The 13,036-nt window shown below is 33.5% G+C and overlaps 1 protein-coding gene across 1 annotated transcript in view; it reads left to right on the forward strand.

Annotated features, from left to right (window-relative positions):
• The first annotated feature begins 3,252 nt into the window (after positions 1–3,252).
• The window catches only part of LOC125658971 (stimulator of interferon genes protein-like), a 34,087-nt gene continuing 24,303 nt past the window's right edge, over positions 3,253–13,036 (forward strand). Inside the window, exon 1 of the mRNA XM_048890449.2 lies at positions 3,253–3,390. The gene's annotated coding sequence lies outside the window, so the exon portion shown is untranslated. The remainder of the gene's footprint in view (positions 3,391–13,036) is intronic.

Here is a 13,036-nt window from a genome sequence, read left to right on the forward strand (position 1 = left end):
GAAACCGACAGCATGCATCACCTCGTGGCTGCTATGGCACGGAGGCAGTGCGGTGTGTAATTCTTCATGCACTCTGACGACTTACAAATATCGGTCATAACTCCTGTCCAGCAGTGGGTACAATTCCGCATCACCAATGACCAGTTAGGGTGTAGCAGACGAAATGTTAGACATACATTAGTAGGCCCGAGACATTGTTTTTACAGAAATGTTTTTATTATTGGCGAAAGTCCACTGCTTGGAATACAAATAAAATCATAAATACATTGTGTGATGTTGATTTCATCTATTGATAAACTTCTGTAGTAAGCGAAAGCGATTGCTAAATGTGTATTGCCTTAGTAAAAGTAGTACATGTAACCTGCTTTTAACTGTGACAGTTTTGGTTTAATTAACATTTAAATTGTTAATTCATTACCTAGGTTCATGCTACTATACATCCTGTAGATCATCATTTTTGTGTAAAGTCTGAATCTGATGTAAATTGTTCACTTTACTATTTTTCTCACATGTGCTGTTTATACTGTTAAATTTGCCTCCATCTTGTCAATCATTCCAAAGTTAATTTGTTTCCTAACTTTTCATTCGTTTTTAAAAAGGTTTAGAAATCGTTTTAGATTTTCACCCTGCAGTTTTCAAAGTCTCTTAGTTAGAGTCATTTTCAATGGTTAGAGTTAGTATATAAACAGTGACAGCGGCAGTTTCAAGTCACTTTTCTAGGGGCTAAAGAACCCACAGGTTCGTGCTCTCTCTATTCTTCTCTTCTTCTCTTGGGTTAAATCCCGGACTGCTCGTGCAGTCTTATTTTTTATCTGTTTAGGAAATAGTCTCAATTCTTTAAGATGTAATTTAGTCCCTGGATAGAGTCAGACTGGTTCAAGGTTGAATTAGATATCCCTTTACAACTTTACCTTATATAGCATTGTAGTTATTTTTTTATGTAGAGAAATTACTCAGCTTAGTTCCTTATTGATACTTAGGAATTTACATACAGTTTTACTGGTATAGCGAGCCACCATGTGCTTTAGGGTTTGTTAGGTGTTGTATGGAAACCTATTCCCTTCTCCTTTGATATTTTTTAGGCCATAATATTTTCATTTTGCCCTTATTTATTTTTGTTATTTAAATTTATTTTGGTTATTAATTACTCAGTGGTCAATTCATTTTCGTTTACTAACTCATTTACCTTTTTATTTTTGTTTACATTTTTGGAGATTATTTCTGAAAACTTATTTGTTATTTGTTGTCAGTCAAATTATTCAGTATTATACTATAATAAATGATCTGTTAAAATTTCAAACTCTCTTCTTATTCCAAGGTGTTGATCATAATCCAGGAAGCTTATATCTGAACCTGGGTTGAACAAAAACAGGACCAATCATTGTAAATTGACATTGTCAGTGGACTTAGTCTGTCTCTTAGTATTACGCCCTTCAGTACAGAGTTTAAGGATACTTTGATAGTTTGTATGCTTTGGGCAGACTGAGTGTACTTTGCGGTCGGAAACAGACTGGTTCCCGTTACATAACAAATGTTCATACGCACAGCCTGTTGGCCCCGTATATGTATTTATACAGTGATGAATACGCATTGCTCGTAATAGTGTTATATAGGAAAAACAGTTGCAAATGCAAATATTTCAAGAGATTCATCAATGTGTTCTATCGTTTACGGTGGGTTTCTTTTTAGCGTTGTGTAATTGAAAAAACTTGGGCAAAATTAAGTTTTATTCTAACAAATATCACAAATTTCACAGGAGTTCGTTCATATCAATTGCATTTTGATTTTGCAGGTGAACATATACTCGGGCTGTTTATTCAACTGTCGGTAGAAATTTAATAATAATCTGCAGTACACTTATCGGTGATAGTTCACCCGAGGTGTAGCCAATTTACGTAACTCACTTACAAATAGAACTATATCAAACACATTTCCTTTATAATCTATGTCTCTTTGTAGCATGTTTAAATCACAGGTAGATTAGTCACTGAAAAATAATCAATGAAAGGTAAAGATAACAAACAGTGATCAATACCATAAGTCCTATAAATAATATCGAGTAAACACGGACCCCGCGATATACCAGAGATGGGGACAGGTGCCTAGGAGGTTTGAAATTAGTTCACAGAAAAACACTTTCTTTGATGTTAAAGAAAACTGAGAACAATAAACCGTACATATTGATAAATAATAATAATATTCCACATGTCCTGACACTGTTTCATCTTCCCATTTCTCCTTTTATTTGCATCCAATTACTGGGTTTAGGTGTATATATCTATTTATTGATTAAAATTTAGACAAATGTACACAGCTTGCAGTGGCTCAATGTTCTGTAGATCTTGGGTTTGTGTCCAACAGGATTTTTTCCAGGTTATTTTCTAATAAAACTGCTTTTTCGCTAAATAAGGTAAATTTATAATATCATTGTACATACAAGTATCATGCACTTTCCCTTTTGCGTGTGTGTATTAGGTGTGTAAACAAGATGTGAAGTATATTTAAATATATCGGGGGTTTTCAGAAACGGACTATAACTTACATGTGGAGGTACTGTTTAATTTTATGGGCGGAGGTTAATCTGACCCCTATGATCAATACACAAGTTCTGGTTATCTCAGTGTCCCCACCGGCCGCCAGAGACGACCTTTTCTGGTTCGAATCCCGGTCTATTCCGTTACATTTTCTCCTTTCCTGTTACATTTGGTGCCTTTGACCACCCCTGGACTTGCAGGTGAAAGTCCTGCCAGGGAAAAAGAATCTCCTTTTTTGTATGGATGATTTCTTTATTTAGGGATTAAACTATGAAAAAAAAATATGCTTCTCTATACATAACATAACAAAAGTAAAACCTAAATTACTAAATTGACAATGATAATTTTCAGCAGAATCAGCGTCCTCCATCTTGGGATATCCATAATTTCAGTTATGTCACCACTCCCCCTTTTAACAATCACACAAGAGTTACATAATCACAAAACGTTAAGGTACGTAATCACAAAACGTTAAGGTACATAATCACAAAACGTTAAGGTACGTAATCACAAAACGTTAAGGTACGTAATCACAAAACGTTAAGGTACGTAATATCACAAAACATTGACATTATAAGGATGAACCCCTACTCTTCCTTTTAGTAATAATAAATGATAATTGTGTAAGCTTGAACTGATGAATTTAATCTATGTAGTGGTGGACGAACACTCCCACGATTAAGTATGATATGAATGTTGGGCAATGTGACGCACATCGGTTTATCCACTCCTCGTTTCATTTTGCACATTCTATAATAAACCGTCCTAAATCACTGAAGAGGCACGTATAAATATAGTCAATTTTCTCCGCTTAAGATTCTACTCAGTGGAGCGTGATATTCATACCAAAAGACAGGTAAACTCTCTCTCTCTCTCTCTCTCTCTCTCTCTCTCTCTCTCTCTCTCTCAGACATGATACCTAACATTGGTGATTTTATAGACAGAGAACAGTATTACATAAATGAACACAGCTCTTTAAAATTCTTTACATTTGATAATACTTATCATTTCCATTAGTGGAACTCTTCAAATTAAAGGCGCGTAAAGTCTTGCTACCGGGACAACATCATGTAAACACATTACTTTGGCACACGTAATAATAACTGACTGCAAACCACAACACTGATTAAAATTCTAAAGCCAAATTTAGGAATTGATTATTCTTAAAAGAAAACAGACGAACTTATTAAACTATGTGAGGAAGAGAAGCTACTAAATTTGCCAGATCTGACCGATATAAAGTGTCAATCGCAAGAAGAACTGTGAAGGGAAAAACCGATATGCACATCTAACACAAGAACTTTTCTTGTAATTAATGTGATGAATATGTTTTTAAAGTTATTCTGTCAGACTATGAAGACATTCTAATTTATCATACAGTTAGGACAGGTTCATATGGCATGGACTTTGTAATCGTACACGTACCCCCCCCCCCCCCCCCGTAATTTTCCATATTTTAGAACAAGTTATATACATGTATATGCCAAACTGCATTTTTAAAAGACGTTTATAACACTGATTAACACACCTAATGCGTTTCCAAACTGCATCTAAGTTAATTTGAAAATTGCAAAATATTGATGGACTTGGGTGTCCAGAGAACATCGTTGTTTGGAATTCTTAAAATAGGTGTGGTGGAGTTTAAAAAACATGTAACATCTTTAATAAGATAGTGTTAGAATATTTGAAAAGTGCAGTTTGACAAATGGTAATTTTATTTAAGATATACCATGTATTTTAACTCTTAAAAAGGGGTGGTGGTGCTCTGAACGTTTCGTTTATATGTCCCAGTAACCTCGCACTTGCTCACGAGATTTGTGCATTTTCTTACCAATGACACACAAGAGTCATCAAAGCGCGATAACTCCAACGAGCTGGTAATGAGAAGTATTGTATAAGTATATATTTAGGCCTAAAGTAATATGAGGTGTAGTTCAACTACGAGAGACGTGCTTTTCTAACCCCCAAGAATCCAACAACCACCGAGGGGCTGCCATGGCGGGTCCAGCATATAGACAGCTGTAGAAAGGTAACTAGACTGAACTGAAAGTTAAAAGTTTTATCTAGAGAATGTTTGAAAACACAAAATCAAGGAAGTTTAATTGCGTGATCTATATATATACCATCGATAAAACCGACTTGAATAAGTGGAGGTCAAGTTGCAGGTTTTGTTCCGCACTTCTATTTGTGCCACGATTACGTCATCGTCGCAAACCACGGTTTTGAGTCCACTCACGCTCCCTCATACCCGTGGTTGTCTGATGCTATTTTTGCTCGTTAATCAAATCACGTCCGAGTAAACTTTACTCGGAGAGCCCGACCAATCACGTAACACCTTTCAAAATGATATTCGGAAAACAATCAAGTATGGAAGCGCCATTATTGACGAAAGTCGGAGAAGTTTTTGAAGTGGAAAAGCTAAGTGCTCAACAAGAAAAGGCAATTAGTAGTCTTTTAGATAATCGGGATGTGTTTCTTTCCCTGAGAACTGGTGGTGGAAAATCACTCTGTTACATGGCATTTCCTTTGTTTTACGAGCGTATGTACCTAGCTGCAATAATGTAGCCCTATCCAAATTTTTTTTATTCTGACGTTTTCGGGATAGGGCTACAATTCCATAGGATCTCCGTAATGGTGCAAAATAATTTTATGAATAACCGATAATAAACTCTGTGTCTTAGTCCCAAATGTTGTTTACACCAAAAGGAGTACCAACTTTGTGCTCGGGCATGTCTAATAAAGGTGTTTTTCATTAAATATAATGTACAGCATGCAAAATTCTTCGTCTGCTCCGCCATGCTTGTTATCGCGAGATCTCGCAGGTGGATCTAATGAAAAGCCTAAACATTGACAATCAGCGCGAAAATGTAGTTACTCGAGCCATTCCGACAAAGAAAGGAAAATCATATTGTTGCAGAAAGAATTTACACTCTGCTGTTCGGTTTTTAACTTGATATTGAATTCAAACCTTCTCAATACCAACAAAATAGCTTTCGCCTCCATACTTGTCCATTGATGTAAATACCACCTTATATGGCATATGCAAATGACTTGACAACCGGAAGTTGAAACTTCAGTACATCAAACATGGCGCACAGATATGAATCGAGAAATTGGAATTTATCGAAATTGTTGAAAACGGTAGAATAGAGCCTCACAAATCTAAAGTTGCAGGTTGTAAATTTATATATTGACTAAGAAACATAGAATATCATTTTATTTACGTAAAGAAAGTCAGGAAATGTTTAGAATGAGCGCAATGTTGTGGGAGTGAATCACTCCCGCATTTGCACCATTACGGAGATCCTAAGGAGTTGTAGCCCTCTCCCTAAAAAAAAAACAACTTGCACACGTACTTATTGTTAGTCCCCTCCTTGCTATTATGAAGGAACAGACTGAATTTTTGAAATCAAAAGGATTTACAGCAACCTACATTGGTAAAGATGCGAACGAGGACGATGGCATCCTTGCTGGTGAATACCAATTTCTCTTCACTTCACCAGAAGCTGTTTTACAGAATGACAAATGGCGAAATATGTTGTCATCATCCAAGTCCTTCCGATTGTTTGATGTTGATGAAGCCCATACTGTTGTTCATTGGTAGGTAAACCGTATATTTACTTATTTACAGAAAATAAATTTCAATATTGTGATATTTCGAAATTAAAAAATGTGTTTGCTGTTATACTGTTTTAATATGACACCAAGGACTACCCATTTATAAGCCACATGACGTAAATTATACGTGTAGATGTGTTGTTATATCCCGTTTTTTGTTCAATGCACTCCATATGAAAAAGAGTATAGGGAATATACCAAAATAGATTATACTATTTTGTTACTTACAGTTGAAAGAAATTTCCCATATTCACTACAACGAACTTGAGATTAATGTTATTCACATCTGTATTTTGTTAAATTAGGGTCGTATGCAAAATGCCATTTTCACAGTATTGGTGATAATTCATACTTGCTAATGTTATAATGCATTCTACATCAATATATATGATTAAACCCATAACAAATATGACCAAATATTGACCAAATGGTACCTTTAACAAATCCAATGATATATAAAAGTCCCATGTTCTATTTAAAAAAAATATTCAAGATATACAACTGAAAAAAGGGATATTTTGTGTGTTATGCTGTTGTAGCTCAAAAATGACTTTATTTTCAAGTTTTTGTTCAAAGAGATTTATAGAAGAGGCTTTTGGTAATAGAAACCAGATCAGTGAGAAATTATTCCACTTTTACGTGCAATTTACTGTATGTAAATCAAAAAAATATTAGCGAAATAATGTTTAAATATGTGAAAATGCCTGTACGTCTTGCAATTTTGTAAAATTCCAATGTTTAAACTTACAAGAAAAAAAAACTACATGTTAATTCATTATTTCAACTTTTGTTTTGCATTGAAAATTGAGTTGAATACTAAATGAAACATTATAAAAAAGTTTGAGTGGATTATTCAAAGCCAGAAAAAAATTACGCATTTTTCTCTAACTGGCATAAAAATGTCCCAAACATTCTGTAGTGTCCACAACATGTGCATATTTTGGAATGCCTGATGACTTAAACTTCTATACTCTTACTGGTAAGAGGCAATGCAGTTACTAATGTGTCTACCAAAGAAACAGACTCTAGCTCAGTATTGCCAAGTTTTCTGACAGATATATTGTGTTTTGTAGTGTCCGCAACCCTGTAGAGTCCGCAACAGCTTTTTGATTTCATAGATTTTTTCAAGAAAATGTATTATGATTTATCTTTATGATAACTATAACTATTCAAGTATTTACTTTAAACATGTAATGGATTAAAATATTGTGAAAATATATGTTCAAACTCGGAATTTACACTAGGGCTGTGCGGTGCACCGAAAATTTCGGTGCACCGCGATTCATACCATTCGATTCGATGCACCGATTACAAATTCCGGATTTCGGTTCGGTTCGGTTTAGATTTTACTTACACCAAAACAACAAATATGGCGTCCGAGTGATGTTGAAAACATGTGGGTTTTTTTATGCAACGGAGATTTAAATCACTACTGTGTTAAGAGTTAGCATTTTCACCACTCAGATACCAACAGAATATGGTCCGTAAGATCATTGCAGATTATCTTTACATGGCATATAGCATTTCTGTCAGTGGTGGAGTGAAATCAACATCGTAGGTAATGACACAGATTTGACAGTTAACATGAGAGAAGTAAATCAATAAAGGAGAGATTTTCAAAGACTCTCAATTGATAGAATTGTTGAATTTTTGCATATCAATGAAAACAATATCATATACATTTTAGATTCACTATAGATTTGTTTAATAATCCAAAACTTATGCAGCACATTAATATAACAAATTTTGATAGACTGTCAGTGTTTTCTTTTTTCTATCAAAGTTATAAAATGCCATTATGAATAGATATGATGTTTACAAATGACAACATATAGTTATATAACTTGAATTAAATCAAATCAAATATGCTACTCATTAAAATTGTTAATTTTTGTGGTGTCATTAGATAAATTGGACCTAACATGAACCGAATCGAAAATAACCGAACCGTGCTGTTCTGAATCGAAACCGAACCGAATCGAGCTAACCCTGAATCGTCCCAGCCCTAATTTACACCCATAACATCTAGTGTATACATATTCAAATACTTTAGTATATTTGTAGTGTCCGCAACAATATAAAATTTGAGAGAAAACAAATAAGAGTCATCAGTATTCTTTAATTTATGAAATTTAATCTATAAAATCATTCCTTAGAACATGTTTAATAGAATGAACATCTGTGACACCATCAATATTTTTTGAAACTGCATAACAATATATAATGAGGGAAAATTAATGGTCAATGTTATATGGTAATTCCCATTTAAAATAAAACCCATTCTACAACTTTTGATGTCTAATTTTCCAGAGTTGATCCTATGACACATGAATTAGTCGAGAAAGAAACATTTATCAACACTGATTTTAAAATAAATGACAATATATTAGATATGTAATGTATGATGACCTGTAGTGTCCGCAACAAAAATATCTATGTATTTTCAAAATTTATGAAGAATGAAATGAAGACATACTGAATATTATGATAGATTAATTTGAATTTAGGAATATTCAATGTCATTTTCACATGATAATCATATAGGTCTTATGAGTATTTGTAAATGTAAATAAACCTAAAAGATTGGAGACAAATTGGGCAAAAATATTAGTATGACATTGTTATGAAAACATCACCAACCCACCCCCTCAAATGTTTATTCAACAGTTAAAATGAAGACTGATGAAACAATACTTATACTTACAGAAATTTTTACATCTTCCCCAATTCAACAGTCATTTGTACATTATTTATTTAAAATAAATAACAGACAATAATGACCAAATATTTTCAATCGACCAGTATTAACCAGTAATGACCACCAGTACGGTCAATACTCATATTGACCACTTTTTTGCCAACCCTGTCAGAAATGACTTTAATTTCGATCAGATCAGTCATCATGACTCATCACTGACAGGTGAACTAATAAGGCCCGTGGGCATCTTGGTTATTGAACAAATTAAAGGGAATGGGAAACAAATTCTAACAACTTACTAGTCCCAGGTCTCATTGCCCTTTATTGAAATAGTTAATTTCAACATACCATGGGTAGGGGTGGGTCCATAATAATCGGCTTGTGTGGCTCTTTTCTTATTGAATTATATTTCACCCCAGTACCCCCCCCCCTCCCCATGTAAAACACAATTGTTCTCATTATTTGTAATTCTATCAACAATTTACATGCAAGTTTCTCTTTCATTTTCAATTCATTTCTAATTTCACTTTTGTTCACAGGGGAGAAAGTACAATGCATATCCAGGCTTTCAGGGAATGGTTTTCACGGACCGGGGAGATAAGATCATTGATCAGTTGTCCTGCCCTAGTGATCACAGCCACTGCTAGTAAGGAAGCAAGAAAATTAATTAGGAAACGACTTGCTCTAAACAACTGTGTAGACATTATTGGCAGTCCAGATAGGGAAAACAAAAAATTATTTCTGGAAAAGATTAAAAACACTGTGCCTATTGAAGTGACATTTGGTTGGTTACTAAAGGACTTGTCTCTTGAGAAAAAGGACTGTACCAGAACACTTGTATTTTGTTCAAGTATAAAAACTTGTGCAGACATATATACCGCATTTCTGATGGTGTTGGACAAGTCTGTTATGGAATATGTCAATATGTTTCATTCTTGTACATCTGAAACAGTGAAGGAAAAAATTAGACAGGACATGAATGATGAGAATGGGACAATACGAGTCTTAATTGCTACAAGTGCAACAGGTATGGGGGTGTCAATTATAAAGGCATCAACATTATGGTCCACCTAAAGATATGGACAGTTTCGTTCAACAGCTTGGGCGTGCTGGTCGTGATGGTTGTCAAGCTTTGCATCTGCTTTTTTACAACAACAGACACACACACAAACTTGATTCTGACATGAAAAATTACATTGAGAATAAAGATAAATGCCGTAGACTTCAAATGTTACAGTCATACGATTCTCTTCCAAATGGAAAAGGTATCAAGCATCTGTGTTGTGATATTTGCTCACAGAAATGTGATTGTGAAGACAAGTGTTGTTTACAGTTTCAGCACCCATTTCATTTATACAAAACTGATGATAATTCAAGTGATGAAAGTTTTTGTATGTCAGATGACACAGATTTTTTGAGTTTGATGATGAGGATGATGATACATTTGATATAATGTAGAAATGAATTTCATTTTTGAAAAAGCAATGCTTCCTACTGACATGCTTCTTTAAGCATTATACCACTTCATGAATGCCGGTTTGACATGTTTGAAGCATTGCAGTTCATACCCTCATGTAATTTCAAAAATGAAATTTATTTTTTATGTATTGTAATTAAATTTCTGTCAAAATTCTCAGTCATTGAAATAGACATACCAGGTAATTATTATTTATCAAGATTTGTATGTGCAATGTTCACAACTTCAATACATTCTAGAGGAAATGGCTGTCATTGTAATTTGTATATATCCAAGATAAAAGCATTTCATTTCATGTAGCTACTTGTGTCAAGTTTTTTTTTGTGGTTAAGGTTTTGGTATCAAGGGACTGAGACATTTGCTTGAAGTTGGGAATTTAACATAACCATACAAAAAAAAAGAGAATAGCTTCAATTTCAAAAAAAGTTACAAAGTTATAAAATCCATCTGGATTTATAATAATATGTCTCATGAAATTGACTAAGTTCTTTTAACAAAAAAATATGCCTCTTGAAAAGTCTAAGTCTCTGAATTCCCTATTTAGAATGAACAAAGTTACAAAATCCACCTGGAGTTTGAAAAATACGCCTTGGGTTAAGGAGACGTATTTTTGTCAAAATACGTGTACGTCTCAAATTTAACCGTATTTTCAAAACTACGTAAAACTCTTGTACGCCTGGATTTCTTTGATTTCCAGGCGTAGTACGTCTAAAAATTTCATACGGGTATTATTAAAAAGTGCATCTTGCATTGTTGTTATTGGAAATGTTTCTTTTTATATATAAGAATGAGGAAAATCAAATTTAGATAAATATTTATGGCATTGAATTCTAAGGGGGTGGGTATTATTATGTAATGTAAAAAAAATTTCTCAGATTTTGAAGTTGCTCCCATGCAATTAGATACTGTGTTATTTTTAACCAAACATTCAACATTATTGTTTCACACACATACACACCCGTTATAAAAGTCAACACATGTACATAAATTAAGGTAGATCGATCTTCATGAGATGTCATCGATCATAGGTTTTTGAAAAAATATTTTATCAAATGAAACTTTGCGCATGATGGAGATATTTCTTTCAGAGAAATTTAATTGAACGGATAAAAAAAAATTGGTAAACTCTTGTTATGGATTTTTTTTTTCATTTTCAACCATCACACAAAGTTGGAACTACCTTAACAGAAATAAATAAAATGTGAAATTGCTTTCAAGATTTCAGTTTCATTCAGTATGTTTGAATGATTGCACAAATTGAATCATTTAGTCTTGCCTGTGAACATATACACAATCATGATGCGGTTAAATGTATTTGAGCAAAGAAAAAAACAATAGTGAGGGATTTTGTATGCATGAAATGAAGACTGATCTGTGGTCCTTTCCACAAAGAACATGTGATGAAAATCAAAGATTTTAAGGTATCCAATGTATAACAACCATATTTCACCTATACATTGAAGTTTATGAGAGGAGCCTGTTAAAAATATTAAAATATTTTTGAAAGAAATTATATTTTCATACAAATCTCTTGGTAAAAAGTTTCATACACTTTCTCTATGAAAACATGAAATAAAATTAATCATTTACCACACATATCTGTAGAAAATTCTAATTTTTACAAAGGGCAGATAACTTTGAAGTCTGAAGTGCATAAAGACTAGCTTCTAATCATTTACCAGACATGAAAATATATTCTACTTCAATTTCATCATTATTTAACAATAGATATTATTTTCAATTGATTTAAATCCTTCAAAATTGCTGATTATCCCTTCGTTTTACATTGAATACATTAAAACACTAATTCTAATATCTTTTACGTACTATTAATTATATACATAGGTAATAAAACTGGCATTCTTAAACAGTTGAGTGTAAGGCAGAGTCAAACTTTATTACTCCAAAGATTTTTTGTGAAAATGGCCATTGATACCGATAATTGTAACAAGCTTAAATACTTTCTCATATTTAACAGAAAACTTCCAAGTGAGAAAGAGACCTACAATGAATATTAACCATCTGGTGCTGTACCACTGAACTACATGTATCTGGTCTGGTAGTTGAATTCGTACATCCACCCTAAAAAAATTCTAGTCTCAAAGATATTGCATATCAAAGAAGATGCTATCATTATTTTACTGATTTCACAAAAAAATTCCGACTCCCATAACTATGTATTCAATGACAAATCTGATAAATCAGGCCTTTCTCTGTGAAATCAAGTGTAAAGTTCATGAAATTCTTTTCAAAGAAACAACTTCATTGACATAAAATGATACCTATAGGGCACCTGTCATTAGGCGAGGCCTAACAAAGAACTACTATGATTACATAGACTACATTTTCACTGTCCATGTTCTAATTTGGAAGCAATTCTCTTCTGAAACTGCATCCACTGTTGCATAGCCTTTGCATCAAGTTTGGAAAGCGGTTCGTTAGCTTGACTGAGCGATGGCCAATCTTTGACAACACGATGTCCATCTTTTAGCACACACTCTGCAATTCAGAAAATCAAGTATTTCAATATAGTAAGATAAGGATATGAAAAGTTAGAAGCCTAATGTCATCTACTTAAATATAAAAGGTATGTATTTTGAAATTTTTATTGCAAGGATCTGTAGAAATTTGGCATATCTACCTTTCCTGTAAATTTCATTAGATTTCCTTTATTAACGTTAAAGTTCTATACGTTTTTCTGTTATATCG

This window comes from Ostrea edulis, chromosome 9 (genome assembly GCF_947568905.1).
Source record: "Ostrea edulis chromosome 9, xbOstEdul1.1, whole genome shotgun sequence".
Classification (NCBI taxonomy): Eukaryota; Metazoa; Mollusca; class Bivalvia; order Ostreida; family Ostreidae; genus Ostrea; species Ostrea edulis.